The sequence below is a fragment of the Bison bison genome, unplaced genomic scaffold (assembly GCF_000754665.1).
Source record: "Bison bison bison isolate TAMUID 2011002044 unplaced genomic scaffold, Bison_UMD1.0 scf7180017864061, whole genome shotgun sequence".
Classification (NCBI taxonomy): Eukaryota; Metazoa; Chordata; class Mammalia; order Artiodactyla; family Bovidae; genus Bison; species Bison bison.
The window spans coordinates 6029389-6046498 of NW_011494633.1; positions in this window are offsets into that span (position 1 = coordinate 6029389).

Sequence of the window (17110 nt, forward strand, 5' to 3'; positions counted from 1 at the left end):
AGCCAAACTAAATACTTTTTTAAAAAGGAACAGTACATTCTATGTTTTGTGTATTTTACCACAACTAAAAAAAATCGTGAACCCTGCAAACTCTGGACTTTAGGAATAGTAACTCACCGATTTTAACTCACGTGTCACACAAAGTCAAGCGGTGTGTAGGGGAGCCTGTGGGGTCTGGAGTCGGGGGCTTAACAGGAACTCTCTGTACTTTCTGCTCAATTTTTCTATAAACTGAAAATTGCTTAAAAAAAAAAACTATTCATTAAAAAAAAAATCCTCACTTTGCTTTAGCCTGGATTTTGTCAACAGCCGTCTCGCAGGCTGTATGTCTTCCCAGTGGGTCTGGACAGGCCCGTGCCGGGAGAGCAGGGTCAGCAATGAATCACTCCTTGGGTCGGAGAGGTGACTAGTCTCAGCCTGGCCTTGAGAGCAGACATTTGTCATCCTGGCGGGACGCTGCTATCTCCAGGGACACTCAAGGATGGGGGACACTTGCGAGCGTCACCCGCCCTGGGGAGGTCAGCACTCACAGTGTCAGAGCTGAGCTGGTGGGGTAGGGGCATGTTCCCGGATACTGGGTCCAGGGGTGGAGGGACAGAGACCATGAACCCACCACTCCCCCCACTGAGGTTCCAATTCCAGCCTCCAGACCTCCAACACCTCATCTGCAAACGGGACAATAACCGTCTTTTGCTCTCGCCCCTTCCGAATCTCCCACAGTCTGTGAGGTGCTTGGAGGGATCCAGCCCTGTGCTGGATGCTACATATGTCCTTCCCCTGCTCCACAGGGGAGAAGGCAGGGGCCACAGAGAAGGCTAACGCTCTGCTTCAGGGCACAACTCCCTCCTGTTTCAATGAGACTGGGCATGGGAACACTGATGCACTCTGAGGATTGGCTGGAGTGATTTCCAGAGGTTTAAGGTCACCTTAAACCTTCTTCCAGAAAGATCCTGTATCCAATGGCCCTGAGATTAAGGCTGCTTTTTTTTTTTTTTCCTGCTCTGTGTTTATTGTTTTTAAATAATTTACCATTGTTTAAGTAATTGCATTTATTGTTGTAAATAATTTACAAGAAAACGAATTAATGTTCTGAGTGGAACATTTAGACTATACAGACACACAGGAGAGAAGAAAATTAACTCGAGTCACACCACCCAGAAATTCTGCTCTGTACATTGTGAAGGACACCTTTTATGTTCCTTTACGTCATTTGGCTCTTCACTCACTCATTAAATAAACTCTTATTACCACGTTCTGGTTGTCAAGTAGAGTCCCAGGCTCTGGGAACGCAATATAACAAATAAAATTGGGGGACTTCCCTGGTGGTCTAGTGGTTAAGAATGTACCTGCCAATCGGGGGAACTGGGGTTCAATCCCTGGTCTGGGAGGATCCCACATGCCTTGGGGGCACCTAAGCCTGCGAGCTGCTACTACTGAAGCCCTCGAGCCTACAGCCCGTGCTCCGCATCGAGGGAAGCCACGGAGAACAGAAGCCCTTGCATCACTGTTACCGAGCGCGAGCTCACTCTGCTCGCCTCACGACAGGCCAATGAATCCGAGAGACAAGGTTCTGAGCCAAGGAAGAGACTTTAATCGGGGAGCTGGCAGACCGAGAAGATGGCAGGCTAGCCCCTCAAAATAACCATCTTATTGGGGTCTGGATGCCAGGTTCTTTTATAGAGCAGAGAGAAAGAGGCAATGAGGAACTAAAGTCAAAAGGCAGAATAGAGAGGGAGATGCGGTGGGGAATCGTGAAAGGGTCTTCAGTCTGGTGAAAAATCTCCAAGGGAATGTCCAGCCTTCAGAAGGGGTGTGTGAATCTCTTCTATTCACAGGTGGGCAGGACAAACCTCTCTCCATGAGCTGAACAAAGGCGCTTTAGCTTACAGTCAAGCAGAGGGGCAGGGTCCCCCAGGCAAGCCACTGAGTATGCATATAATAATAAAAGCAAGTCAAAGAAACAGTTTCCAACATGGAGTCAGAATTGGCTTCCTCCCGGCAACACGACGACTAGAGAGTAGCCCCCGCTTGCCTGACTAGAAACAGCCCATGCTCAGCAACAAAGACCCAGTGCAGCTGAAAATAAGTTGGAAAAAGAAATTTTAAAAAATAAAATAAACTTTGGTTCCTGACCTCAAGGAGATTTAAATGAAGACACACACAATACACACACATGCACACACACACTCAGTTTGGTTTGGCTTTGACTAGTTTTCAACATAATGATCATCAAGAACAGGATGTCTTGGGACCTTTCCCCCCCCAGTTAATGTATTACGAAAATTATGAACACTTTCCCATGTGATTAAATATAGTTTCACAGAGTCATCTAAATGGCTACACAGTGTTCCATTCTGCAAATGTTACCATCATTAATTTCACCAATCTATTGTTCAACATTTAGTGCTTCAGTGAAAACCTGATCACTGCATCTTTGTGTACAGCCATGGTTCTTTCTTTAGGCTAACTACATAGAGGAGAATTAGCTGGGGCAAAAGTCATGTCATTATTTATTACCTAAGTCTCCTCCAGAACACACAACTGCCTTCCCCTCTTTTGGTTGGACAAATGTCCTCCTGCAGCACTGAATGCCGTCAAGTACTCTGAGTCGTTTTTTGTTTTTCACTTTTTGATGTAATTTTAAATTTACGGACAGATTGAAAGAATGGTGCAAAGAAATTCCCCCTTACCCAGATTTACCCCATTTGTTCATCTTCTCCCTTTTTTCTGAACAATTTGAGATTAGGTTGCAGGTATCATGACCATTTACCCCCATATATTTCACTGTGTGTTTCCTAAAAACCTCCTACATAACTTCTGGAGCATGATAAAAATCAGTAATTTACCCTTGATACAATGCGGTGCTGTGCTTATTCACTCAGTCGTGTTCGACTCTTTGTGACCCCATGGACCGTAGCCTGCCAGGCTCCTCTGTGCATGAGGATTCTCCAGGCAAGAACACTGCAGTGGGTTGCCATGCCCTCCTCCAGGGGATTTCCCCAACCCAAAGACAGAACCCAGGTCTCCCACACTGCAGGAGGATTCTTTACCATCTGAGCTATTTCTAATCCATGATCCATATTCAAAATTTACCAATTATTCTAATAATATCCCTCCCATCCAGGATCGATCCAAATGCAGGATTGGTTGTCACATCTCTGGTCACCTGTTATCTGGAGCACTATACGTTTAAAAAAAATCAGTCAGTTCGTTCTTTTATATATACAATTTTTTGGTTGCTGTAAGCGGGGGCCACTTTTTGTTGTGGTGCAAAGGCTTCTCACTGAGGTGGCTGCTCTTGTTGTGGAGCACAGGCTCTAGAGTGTGGGCTTAGTGTTGTGGCTCATGGGCTTAGTTGCCCCGAAGGCACAGTGGATCTTCCCAGACCAGGGATCGAGCCCATGTCCCCCACACCGGCAGGCAGATTCCTAACCACTGGACCACCAGGGAAGCACACGTTATATATTTTTAATACTTCTGCCAACATGACAGGCCCAACTAGTCTCTTGCTGTAATTTTCACGAATTTGATTTCTGCTGATGCTGCACACTTCTGGCGTGAGTTGTTCGTCTGTCCTTTTCCTTTCATGCACTGCGTGGTGGTGTCTCTATGCCTAGGGGCGTCCTCTCTCTCTCTCATGGATTTATATGAATGCTTTAGGAATCAGACATGATCTTTCACAAGCAGCCCCTGGCCTGGAGAAAGGGTAGACCTGCCACCTCCGGCTCCTCCCAGAGCCCTATCCCTGGATTAGCCTTTGGCCAGGGTTTTGAAATAGTGCAGTTGTCTGATCGGAGCGAGGACACTCCATCCATCCTTCTAAACTCTGGGGAGGACGAATGTGATTCCTGTTTGGGTTTGACATTTCCTGTGGGATCTGACCCTCCGCCAGGCTGGGCTCTGTTTCCAAGAGGCCACCTGCTAAGCCTCATCAGCCCCCAGGGTTGCTATTGATCAATGGTTCCTGGAAACCCAGGCTGCTCTTTGTCCTGGGAGGAAGAACCGTGTGCAATGAAAAGCCCTCCAGGGCGGGCGGCAGGGACTGGACCCTGACCAGCACGGGGCTGCCCCTGCCCAAGATGGACAAGCCCTTAACCCAGCCGAGCCCTTTCCTCTTCTGGGAAGAGCGTGAATGCCAAGGTTCATGGACTCTGAGACATCAGCCCGGGCACCGCTGCCACTGCCAGCACCTCTCCAGGGCACTTCATCATTTACAAATGTTACTTCATGTATTTGTGGTATATGTGCCGTGCTAAGTCGCTTCAGTTGTGTCAGACTCTTTGTGACCCCATGGACTGCAGCCCGCCAGGCTCCTCTGTCCATGGGATTCTCCAGGCAAGAATACTGGAGTGAGCTGCCATGCCCTCCCCCAGGGGATCTTCCCAACCCAGGGACCAAATCCTAGTTTCTTATGTCTACTGCATTGGCAGGTGGGTTCTTTATCACTAGGGCCACCTGGGAAGCCCTACGTTATATACAGATTTTAGTAAATCAGTTATCTCTCTTTTGAGGAGTCATATAAATAAACAATAAGAAAAAGAAACTTCAGTATTCATGATCTGACTCTTCTGAATCACATTGTCTGCCTTCTTTCATTTAGTGATTTTTTTAATAAGGGAAATTTTAAACACAAAAAAGTTTAAGGAAATAGGATAATGAGTCTCCAGGCAAGTGTCATCATCCCTGGTCTCACCCACAGCCCCCTCCTGGATTAGTACACAATTGAATTCAAGACATCATATAGTTTTCTTTGTGAGCAGTTCAGTTTTTGTCTGCAGAAGATACGGCCCTTTTGTTTTCAACATCATCCTAATATCATATCATACTTAAAAAATAACAATGACTTCTTAATGCCTTGACTATATCAAGTCAGTGATACATGTTATTTTTCTACAGTTGGTTTGTTCAAATCAGGACCCAAAAGAAGCTTACACATTCATGTCTCTATTTTGTTGATCCATCCCTTAGAAGTCTTTCTGTTATCCCATCCTCACTTTCCCCCTTACGTTTGTTTGTGCAAGAAACTAGGTCATTTGTTCTGCTGAGATTTTGCATTTTGGATTTTTCTGATTACATTTCATAGTGTCATTGAACATCCCTCTCTCCCCTATATGTCCAGAAAATTGATAGTTAGAGGGTTTTTTTTTAACACTCCAAAGAAAGACTGTTTTTCAGGTGCCTCTCTTGGTCAATGTGAATTTCTCTTAAAGGGGGTTTGGAAAGCATTAGAAATGACTAAAGATGTTGGGACGGTGGGGTGAAGACCCCACCAGGGGTAAGCCGTTTGGGGTGGGACAGGTCCCTCTCTGGCCTCACTGCTCCTCCCTGGTGTGGACTTTCTGGAGTCATTTGGGTAAGAAGGCCTCCAGGGCGCATCTCTGATTGGCAGCGATGAGCTTGACCCCGGATCCTCCAGCCTGACCTGAAGGCAGGTCTCACCTGGTATGAGGTGGTTCCAGCTCCCTGTGCAGCCGCTGTCACACCCTGAACACGGTGCCCAGGAGTGGCGGCTGGGAAGCCTGCCTCTTTGCAGGTGTCCCGGTGGTGTAGAGCCACCTGCCTCCTGGTAATGTTTACTGGAACATTTATTCCCAAGACCCTGAGTATTGCTCCTTCCTTAACTAACCCAAAGAGGGCACCAGCGGGTCTTCTCGTGCACAAGTCACAGCTCCTAGAAACAGTTCCAGAGGTTCCAAAGCTTTCTTCCCTTTCATTTTCTTTTCTTCTTTTTCCTTTTTCCCTTCCTCTCGCCTCCCACCTTCTTCCTATTCTGTTTTTTTCTCTCCTCTTTTAAAAAATTAATTTTTATTGGAGTTCAGTTTATTTACAATGTGCTAGAGTCTGCTGTCCAGCACTCTTGTCTGGAAAATCCCATGGACGGAGGAGCCTGGTGGGCTGCAGTCCATGGGGTCGCTAAGAGTCAGGCACAACTGAGCTACTTCACTTTCACGTTTCACTTTCATGCCTTAGAGAAGGAAATGGCAACCCACTCCAGTGTTCTTGCCTGGAGAATCCCAGGGATGGGGGAGCCTGGTGGGCTGCCGTCTATGGGGTCGCACAGAGTCGGACATGACTGAAGCGACGCAGCAGCAGCAGCAGCAGAGTCTGCTGTACAGCAAAGTGAATCGGTTATACACACGTGTACATCATTTTAGATTCTTTTCCCATACGGGCCATTTCAGAGTATTGAGTAGAGGTCCCTGTGCTGTACAGTAAGTTCTCATTAGCTATGGCCCCTATTTTATATATAATAGTATGTATAAATTAATCCCAACCTCACAGTTGATCACTCCCCCCATCCCCCTTTAATAATCAACTCAGTCATTTTTCAGTGCACTAGAGGGAGCTGCTATTTAACAAACCCTGCAGTGCAGGGGGATTGCGTGAAGCTGAGCTGCATGAAGCAGAGCCTTAATACCCAGAGAACACAGATAGGAGGCGGGATGAGTTCATGTCCTCCTCTGTCATCATGTGGAAGACTTCACTTTGATCCTCCAACGGTCCTACATCCTGGCTGCCACTGAGCCCCTGTGTGAACTTGGGCAAGTGGCCCGACCTCTCTGAGCTTTCCTCATGAGTACTGTGCGTTAGTCGCTCAGTCGTGAAAAACTCTTGCAATCCCATGGACTGTAGCCCACCAGGCTCCTCTGTCCGTGGGATTCTCCAGGCAAGAATACTGGAGTGGGTTGCCATGCCCTCCTCCATGGGCATCTTCCTGACCCAGGGATTGAACCCAGTTCTCCTGCACTACAGGCAGATTCTTCACCATCTGAGCTGCCAGATAAGCCCCAGGAGGACTGTAAGGCAGATAGCAGATCCCTACATCACAAGATCAAATAAAGTAATGCTCTGAGCACAGAGTCTGATGTATAGAAAAATGCTCCACAGCTTTATAATTTATAAAGACAGAAACGGGCTCAGAAATTGTTTTCCCTCTCAGGTCTGAGTTTCTGGGAAACACTAGTCTATTCGTGCTTACAACCTGTGAGCATTCATGGTTGGCGGTGTAGTTTTATTGTGGGTTGAAGCTGTATTTCCCCCGTAAAGCGACCTCTTCCTCCTGAGGTGACTCAGACCTAACGGGCCCCTGGGAAGTGGCGCTGACCTTCTGCTGGAGGCAGGATTATCTCAGGGCCTGCTCTCCTCGTGGCTCCACAGGCCACACTGGGTCCCCCCTTCCCCCCCACACCCGTAGTCCAGCCCTTTCACCAGCGGAGGGAGGGCTTTTCCGTTGAGGCCCCACCCTGAGTGTCTGAAGGAACCTGGGGGTTTCCAGGCAGGCTCGGAGCACCTGGGTGGGGGTCTTCATGGGCTCCTGCGGGTGGGGAGGAGGGCACGGTTGGGGTAACAGAAGTGACAGCAAACAGGCCTGAGAGCCCAGCCCAGACTTGAATAAAGCGAGAGGAACCAGTCTATGTGGCAGGACCTATGCTTCACTCGGGGTCACAGCTAGTGGGTTCCGATGTTTTCATTAGCATAGGAGGTACGGGGCTCAGGAGGCCCTTGTCACGCCTCCAGAGGAACCCTTCCCCCAATCTCTGTTGGGCTGGGACCTTCTGAGCCCACCTCATAAGCGAGGTTTGAGGCAGTTTGGAAGAAAGGGTCTTAACTCCAGCTTCTGGAGTCTCCCGTAAACCCAGAGCAGCCTATCCGCAGGATTCCGGCTTCTCAGGTACTGCTGACCGATCAACTGGGGCTGGGCTTGGAGAGACCTCACCCTGCTTGAGGCGGGTAGCTGGGGAAGGTGGCTGGGGGGCAGGAAGGATGCTCCTCTTTATACAACAGGAATATCTTCTCCATTAGAAAAAGCTGACAGTGGAGGGGAGGTCATCCTCCCTTCTTCCTTCCAATGGAAGAAATAGTGGCTGAGAATTTTCCATCACAGAGGAAAGCTCTAAATCCTTAAGTTGAGGAAGCACTGTGAGTCTTGAGCAGGGTTAAAATAAATGATCCTACAACTAGAAACACTGCAGAGAAACTTCAGAACCCTAAAGCAGAAGAAAAGAGCTTGGAAGCTCAAAGAGAAAAGACAAACTGCTTACAAAGGAACAACAGACTGTTAACCATAGCAACGGAATCTAGAAGATAATGAAATGCTATTTTAACAATAGTTTGAAGTACTGGGGGAAATACAAGCATCAATTTAAGAATGAGAGATACAGAGATTGAGAAAGCTATAAGAAGGAATCTTGATCAAATCAGTTGAGAAACCTGGATACATTTAAACAAATGTCCACTGTAGGAAACAACAATCACAAAAATGACTCATTTGAGGAAGCTAAAAAATAGAAATATTGATCAATGAAGACACTTAAGACAACACGTAGGGCACACTTGGAGGGAAAACACTTAAGGTCTTTTTATTATTTGGAATAAAAGATAAATTCTGGCTAACCTTCAGATCAGATCAGTCGCTCAGTCGTGTCTGACTCTTTGCGACCCCATGAATCACAGCATGCCAGGCCTCCCTGTCCATCACTAACTCCCAGAGTTCACTCAGACTCACGTCCATCGAGTCAGAGATGCCATCCAGCCATCTCATCCTCTGTCATCCCCTTCTCCTCCTGCCCCCAATCCCTCCCAGCATCAGAGTCTTTTCCAATGAGTCAACTCTTCGCATGAGGTGGCCAAAGTACTGGAGTTTCAGCTTTAGCATCATTCCTTCCAAAGAAATCCCAGGGCTCATCTCCTTCAGAATGGTTGGATCTCCTTGCAGTCCAAGGGACTCTCAAGAGTCTTCTCCAACACCACAGTTCAAAAGCATCAATTCTCCGGCGCTCAGCCTTCTTCACAGTCCAACTCTCACATCCATACATGACCACAGGAAAAACCATAGCCTTGACTAGATGGACCTTTGTTGGCAATGTCTCTGATTTTGAATATGCTATCTAGGTTGGTCATAACTTTCCTTCAAAGGAGTAAGCGTCTTTTAAATTTCATGGCTGCAATCACCATCTGTAGTGATTTTGGAGCCCCCCAAAATAAAGTCTGACACTGTTTCCACTGTTTCCCCATCTATTTCCCATGATGTGGTGGGACCGGATGCCATGATCTTCGTTTTCTGAATGTTGAGCTTTAAGCCAACTTTTTCACTCTCTATTTTCACTTTCATCAAGAGGCTTTTGAGTTCCTCTTCACTTTTTGCCATAAGGGTGGTGTCATCTGCGTATCTGAGGTTATTGATATTTCTCCCGGCAATCTTGATTCCAGCTTGTGCTTCTTCCAGTCCAGCGTTTCTCATGATGTACTCTGCATATAAGTTAAATAAACGGGGTGACAATATACAGTGTTGACGAACTCCTTTTCCTATTTGGAACCAGTCTGTTGTTCCGTGTCCAGTTCTAACTGTTGCTTCCTGGCCTGCATACAGGTTTCTCAAGAGGCAGATCAGGTGGTCTGGTATTCCCATCTCTTGAAGACTTTTCCACAGTTTATTGTGATCCACACAGTCAAAGGCTTTGGCATAGTCAATAAAGCAGAAATAGATGTTTTTCTGGAACTCTCTTGCTTTTTCTATGATCCAGCGGATGTTGGCAATTTGATCTCTGGTTCCTCTGCCTTTTCTAAAACCAGCTTGAACATCTGGAAGTTCACAGTTCACATATTGCTGAAGCCTGGGTTGGAGATTTTTGAGCATTACTTTACTAGCGTGTGAGATGAGTGCAACTGTGCGGTAGTTTGAGCATTCTTTGGCATTGCCTTTCTTTGGGATTGGAATGAAAACTGACCTTTTCCAGTCCTATGGCCACTGCTGAGTTTTCCAAATTTGCTGGTGTATTGAGTGCAGCACTTTCACAGCATCATCTTTCAGGATTTGAAATAGCTCAACTGGAATTCCATCACCTCCACTAGCTTTGTTCGTAGTGATGCTTTCTAAGGCCCACTTGACTTCACATTCCAGGATGTCTGGCTCTAGGTCAGTGATCACACCATTGTGATTATCTGGGTCATGAACAGTATGGAAAGTATGAACAGTATGAAAAGGCAAAATGGCTAACCTTAGACTTTATTAAATCAAGTGGGTTAAAACTTTAAGAGTAACCCCTAGGGAAGGAAAATAGAATGCATAACTTTGTACCGGTAGAAGGACAAAGGGGAAGAAGAAAATTTGATCAATCCAATGAAAGACACAAAGGAAAGAAAAAAGATGAAATAGCCAGGTAAATAGAACATTGGAAATAAAGGATTATATATAAATCTAAACCATCACTAGTCTCAATAAATGTAAATGAACTAAACTGCAGTTTAAAAGATAAGGACTGCATTTCAGAAAAATCCACTTCCTGCTGATAACAAGAACTCAGACTCCTTTTAACCTCACATACTCAGACCCTGACTCCAAGATACTTGTTTGTCACTAACCATTTTTTTCTTTTCAACATTTAAAGTGCTTTTGTCATCTTCCAACAATAGGATATGATTAGCTCATTTATACAGATGAGGAAATCAAGTCTGTGATAAATTGCATAACACCCCAGTTTCCTCAGCTAGAGTGTGATAGGATTTCAACCCAGGTCAAGAGGACTCGAGTTTAATGGCCCTTTAAAGCCCTAAATCTGCACTCCCTTCTTCTTTACCCTGTTCAAATGTCTCCCTTTGGTCCCTTTTGGCTACAGACCATCCATTAGAGTTACTACAGTGATGTCTGCACAGGCCACTGACCTTCTTAGTCCCATGAACTAGAACAACATTGTCTTAATTCTTGTCCTTTTATATTTTCATACTAGGTAAGACTCATTTTTCTTTTCAACTTTTTAAACCTTATTTTTACATTTATTTTCCCATGTTAACTTTAAAATAATTATGCCAAAATTTAAAGACACAGAATTTTACTGGTTTTTCATTCAATTCATTCAGTACTCACATTTTAAAAATAATTTCCCTCATGCAGTATTCTTAAATGACATTTATTCTCCACAGATTCTGCAATAACCTTCTGAGGAGTTCCCATCCCCACAGAGATTCACTGAACTTGGGTTTTCTAAGTAATTAAATTGTATGTTCTTCAGATAATGCTACTGTGTCTATTCCTTTCTGCGAATTATACCTCTTATTACTGTTAATGTTTTTTTGCATTGGTCAGAACCTCCAAAACACCATCAAATAATAATGGTGACTGCAGTAGACCCTGTTGAATCACTTACCCCAACCTCCATTCCCTCCTTCCTATTTGATGATAGAACCCTAACTTTTAGCTGAATACATTGCTTCTTAGCATTCTTTGCAGCTACATGGGACTATGTGTCTAAATTCTGATCAATGAGATGCCAGCTTAAGTGTTGTGTGTAACTTCTTCACAGTCCCTGTGTTCTGCTCCCTTCTATCTGCTTGTTGGCTGGAAATGTTCATGTGATGGCTGGGACTCTGGCTGCCACCTTGGACCACTTGGCAGACAGAATAATGACCCTTTATCCATCTATCTCCTGCCTGATAGCCAGTTAGGGAAAGAAACCAGAGAGGGTTGGGATGAGAAAGGCTGAATGGGGGGATGGGGAAGGGACTAGCATGTGCAAAGGCCCTGAGCTAGGAAAGTGAAAGTGAAGTCGCTCAGTCGTGTCCGGCCCTTAGCGACCCCATGGACTGCAGCCCACCAGGCTCCTCCGTCCATGGGATTTTCCAGGTAGGAAGAGGCTTGCTAAATCTGAGGCTTGAAAATGAGATTTGTTTGAGAAATGGTGAGTGGGTGGGAGGGAAGACAGGGCAGTGTCCTGTACCAGTGTCCTTAGATCTTATCTTGTAGGTAGTGGGGGCCAAGGAAAAATTCTGAGCCAGGGAGAGGCAGGATGAGGGTGGTGTGCTATGCTTTGAGCCTGAGAGCTGAGCAGTGCAGCACAAGCGTGGAGGATATCAAGATTGCGGACAGAGAGATCATAGGGGTGAGTAGGGGTGGCAATGCTTTGGGCACAAAGTTATGTGGGCCTGAACTTGGTGGCTGGGGGGAGGAGAGGGGAGAAAATTACAGAGTGATTAGGAGATAAAATGAAAGAGGCTCAGGAGCTGGCGTAGTATAATGGAAAAAATTGCAGTTGCAAAAATAATACATGAAGATGCAGTTTTACAGAAATGACTCCAGTGAACAGGAAGTGAAGGCTTAGGAATAAAGCATTCTTGAGTTTGAACTCAGGTGGGGAGGTTCACCTCTCTGGGTGACAGTTTCAGCATCTGTGAGAGGAAGGTGTACCTGGGCCCTGAGGATTGTCGGGAGGAATAGATGAGGAACATGGGATTCCTCATGTTTCTGCTCTCTCATCCTTTCAAACTGGAAGGGTGGAACCAGAAAGACATTCCTGGGGCTGCCTTTCAGCTCCGACATTCTGTAGTTTTTATAATCTGACAAACCAGGAGCTGAGAGTACAGAAGCCATGTGTTTAAAGAAGTGTGCTTTCTAGGTAAGGAGAGCACGATTGCCGTCAAAGGCGTTAAGTGGCTGCAGTGTGATTAAATTCACCACTTAACCAAATTGCTTTCTCTTGCCTTGATGGATGCAATTGCTCGGAGATGAAGGGGCTTAATGTGCAAAGCTCCGCTTGCCTGCATGACTAATGAATTAACTGTTCCTCTCCCTGCAGCCTCCTGCCTGCTGGCACCCAGCCTGTTTGCCTGCGCCTAGCCGGTCCCCTGGACAGAGGTCTCTGATGTCGTAGACCACCACGAGGGTGATCTCATTGTGTGAAGCCCCCCAGTTAGCATGTTTTCCCCAGAGCTGACAGGGTTCAGGGAAGTCTTTCAGGAAAGAGGCAGCAAGGTAGGGTAAGAAGAATACTTACGGTTGAGCTCTGGAGCCAGTTCCCCCACTTACTAGTGTGGGACCTCCAGCAAGTGACTTAATCATAGGGAGAACTCCAAGTTCTAAGCATGTACATGCACCAAGAGCCTTGCTGGGTGCCTTCCCACACTCTCATATTACACTTCTCCTTTCTCAAGGCCATCAGCAGCTCCAAAGGTAGATGGTCTGTTGATCTCCATCGTGTTTAGTGCAACAGCAGAGCCTCAGGAAACGATCTATGTGAAATGATGACTGTAAGAAAGAATGAATAGTTGAGGAGATGCTTGTGTTCATGGCTTCCCTGGTGGTTAAGGTGGTAAAGAATCCACCTTCAATGCAGGAGACTCAGATTCTATCCTTGGGTTGGGAAGATCCCCTGGAGAAGGGAATGGCTAGCCACTCCAGTATTCTTGTCTGGAGAATTCTATGGACAGAGGAGCCTGGTGGGCTATAGTCCCTGGGACCGCAAAGAGTCGGACATGACTGAACAACTAACACTTTCACTTTTTTCACTTCGGGTGGATAGACGGATGAATGAAGGGATGGAGGATAAATAGATGAGTGGGAAGGTTAATGGATTTGACAGATGGTAAGAAGAAAGGATGAATAGGTGGAGAGGGAAAGGATGGATGGGTAGATGGATAGAAGGATACATGATGGTTGGTGGGAAGGATAAGGATGGATGGAAGGAAGAAGAATGAAAGGATGAATGGAAGAATGAAAGGGTGGGTGGAAGGAGAAAAGAACTGAGAGATGGATGGATGCCTGCAAACTGCTCCTTACAGGGAGGACCAATCTGAGAGGTCAGTCCCGATTTTTTTGGTCCAGAGTCATTCAACGTGTGCCTAGAAGTGACCAGGAGTCCTGAACTTCTCTCCCTGGAAAATGATGGTTAGACTAGTTGATCTCTGAGGTCTTCATTTTAGTTCTTTCCCTTGTGACATTAATTCTTAAGAGGAGAAATGATAATAGTCAACACAGTTTGAAAGAACACTCACTCACAAACATCATTTCATATGAGCCCCAAACAACCCGTAGCAACTTCAGGGCAGCTGTATTATTATCTTCCCCATTTGACAGATGGAAACAATGAGGCTCAGGATAGTTGCACCTGGTATTTAGAATGTATACTGAGGTCAGGTCAGTTCAGTTCAATTCAGTCGCTCAGTTGTGTCCGACTCTTTGCGACCCCATGAATTGCAGCACGCCAGGCCTCCCTGTCCATCACCAACTCCCAGAGTTTACTCAAACTCACATCCATCGAGTCAGTGATGCCATCCAGCCATCTCATCCTCTGTCGTCCCCTTCTCCTCCTGCCCCTAATCCCTCCCAGCATCAGAGTCTTTTCCAATGAGCCAACTCTTCGTATGAGGTGGCCAAAGTACTGGAGTTTCAGCGTTAGCATCATTCCTTCCAAAGAACGCCCAGGACTAATCTCCTTTAGAATGGACTGGGTTGGTCAGGTGGCCAAGATTATTAATTAACATCCCTGTGCTTCTGCTTCCTCATTCAAAAAATAAGGGGAAGTGCATAGCAAGATAGAAGACAAGAGGAGAAGGGGACAACAGAAGATGAGATGGTTGGATGGCATCACTGACTCAATGGACATAAGTTTGAGCAAACTCCAGAGATAGTGAAGGACAGGGAAGCCTGATGTGCTGCAGTTCATGGGGTTGCAAAGAGTCAAACATGACTTAGCAACTGAACAACATCAATGGCAAAGATTCATAAAGTCCTTTATTCATTCATACCCACTTATAAGGAAACCACCATGTGCCGTGCCCTGTTCTAGGTGCCAGAGATGCAGCAGGGAACAAAAATCCCCAGCCTCTACCCTGATGGAGCTAGTATTCTAATGGAGGGAGAAAGCAACATATGACAAAGGAGAGTAAGTTACAGAGGCTTATAGAAGAAAAAATTTTGGAATCCCTGGAGTATTTAGAAGGCTTCACAGTGGAGGGTGTTGACCTTTGGGTTGGGTCTTAAAGAAAAAATAGGAGTTTGTCGTGTAGACAAAGGAAAGGTAGCTTTGTAGACACAGAGAGGAACCCCAGGCATAGCAGTGGGGAGGGCTTGGATTGGAGCCAGATTTGAAGGGCCTGGCATCCCTTCCTGGCAGACACAGGAAGCCCATGAAAGACCTTGAGCAAAGGAGTGACATGATAAAGCATAGCTTTCAGGAGAGGGGGCAGCCTGGAGGGTGGGCTCAGGTGTGGAGAAGATGACATGGTCTCTGGCCAGGAGGGGGTTGAAGGCACAGGTGTGAATGAGACCGTCCAGAAGGGCATCGACTGCAAAGCTAAGAGAGACCCGAGGGGATGCCAGCAAGAGGATGAGGTGGACGAGTGGTCAAAGGATGTGGGTCCTCTGCTGCTCCCAGACCTGGTCCCACTGGTCTCAGCCTGAGGTCCACACCCTCTCCCTCCTTCTCAGTGAGTTGGTTCAACCTTCCTCTCTTCCTGGAACCCAAGAAGCATCTGGCTTAGCCTCCATCACTGCAGAGACCTCCCCCATCCCCCAGCAATCAGCTTCAGCCTGGAGCACCGGGAGACCAGAGAGGTGAACTCATTACCAGGAACTCATAACTGGAGACCAGAGAGGGGAACTCATTACTCATTACCAGGTCTCCTCACCCTGGTGGGTGCATCCATCTCCTTCCCCCTCCTGCTGGCCTGCCCTGACCAGGCCCTGCCCTTGCTAACCAAGGCATCTCAACCCCCTTGGGCCTCTGAGGGTTCCTGAGCCCCAGACTCGGAATTCTCCACTTTCAAAAAGAAATGAGATTCGTTTTTTATTTACAGTTTGAAAAAGTCAAAAGTGCTTGTTTTACTCTTTAAATCAGATAATCCAGAGAGATAGAAAGGAGATTTAAATTCTTTTCAGTCCTATTCCCAGGAAAGTCACAGTTACCGTCTGGCTGTGCATCCTTCCAGAATGTTTTCACTGATAGGCCCATGCGGACGCCCACACACACCTTTTTGTGTGTGTGTGAAACAATAAGAGCGGCACACCATACACTCTGTTCTGTGAACTGCTTGCTATTTTTCAGTTACATCGTGAAACTAGTCAGCACACCCAGATCTCCAGCAGCGTTTTTTCTCAAGGGAAGAATATTCTGTGTTGAGAAAGGGCCTTGACTGAATCTCATCCCCTCTGACAGATATTTAGGGTCACCCCGCCAAGACACTTTTCCCGTATAAATAAAGCTCTGTGTACATCCTTGTTCATAAAGCTTTGAGCAATAAAACGGGACTGCTCAAACTTGGGGGTTAATATGGCCTCTCTGACTCAGGTCATGAAGGAAATTGATTTTGATTTTCAAAGTCGGTGGGGATTAAATGAACAATGGTTGCCAGGCAGCCTGTGAGAGGAGGCCTCAGAGAGGAGGCCAGAGCAAATGGTAGCCTCCACCCCCACCCCCGGGGACCCAGAGCCTCTCAGGCTCTGTTTCTAGGTAATAAGCCCCTTCTCACACTGCCCAGAGAATCATTGGTGGCTCAGTGGTAAAGAATCCACCTGTTAATGCAGGAATCTCCAGAGATATGAGTTTGATCTCTGAGTTGGGAAGATCTCCTGGAGAAGGAAAAGACTACCCACTCCAGCATTCTTGCCTGGAAAATCCCATGGACAGAGGAGCCTGGTGCACTACAGTCCATGGGGTTGCAAAAGTTGGATATGACTCAGTGACTAAACCACCACCCACCACCCACACTGCCCAGAGCCCCCAGCTCCAGCCACGGTCCCTTCCCCACCTTTCCCTCCCATTGCATGGTGTTAGCCTTGAACCTGAAGCTATAATCAGGGTCCTCCTGGCTGTGGTTCTGGGGGAGGGGGTGGGACAGCCACCTGCAGGGATGGGAGAGATGGTGCTACTTCCTTCTGGATGAGATTCACTCTCGCAGGGTAAGGTGGGGCCGGTCTTTCTCTCCAGAACAGCAGGGGTGCTAGAAAGGTGCCCTAGTCACAGCCACCAGATGGCCTGGTTCTGTATCGCTCAAGAAAAAGTTAGTCGCACAGTTGTGTCCAACTCTTAGCAACCCCATGGACTGTAGCCTGCCAGGCTCCTCTGTCCGTGGAATTCTCTGGGCAAGAGTACTGGAGTGGGTTGCCATTTCCTTCTCCAGGGTACTTCCTGACCCAGGGATCGAACCCAGGTCTCCTGTATTGCAGGCAGATTCTTTACCAACTGAGCTCTCAGGGAAGTACATACCCCTCAAAACGGCCCCCAGCGATTCTCCCCTGCGTGTGCAGACCTCCATAGGCTGAATAAGCCAAACTGTACAAACCATAGGCCATGCTTCTGAGGCCAGGTCAAAATTAGAAGCCAGCTGCATGTCAGGAGGA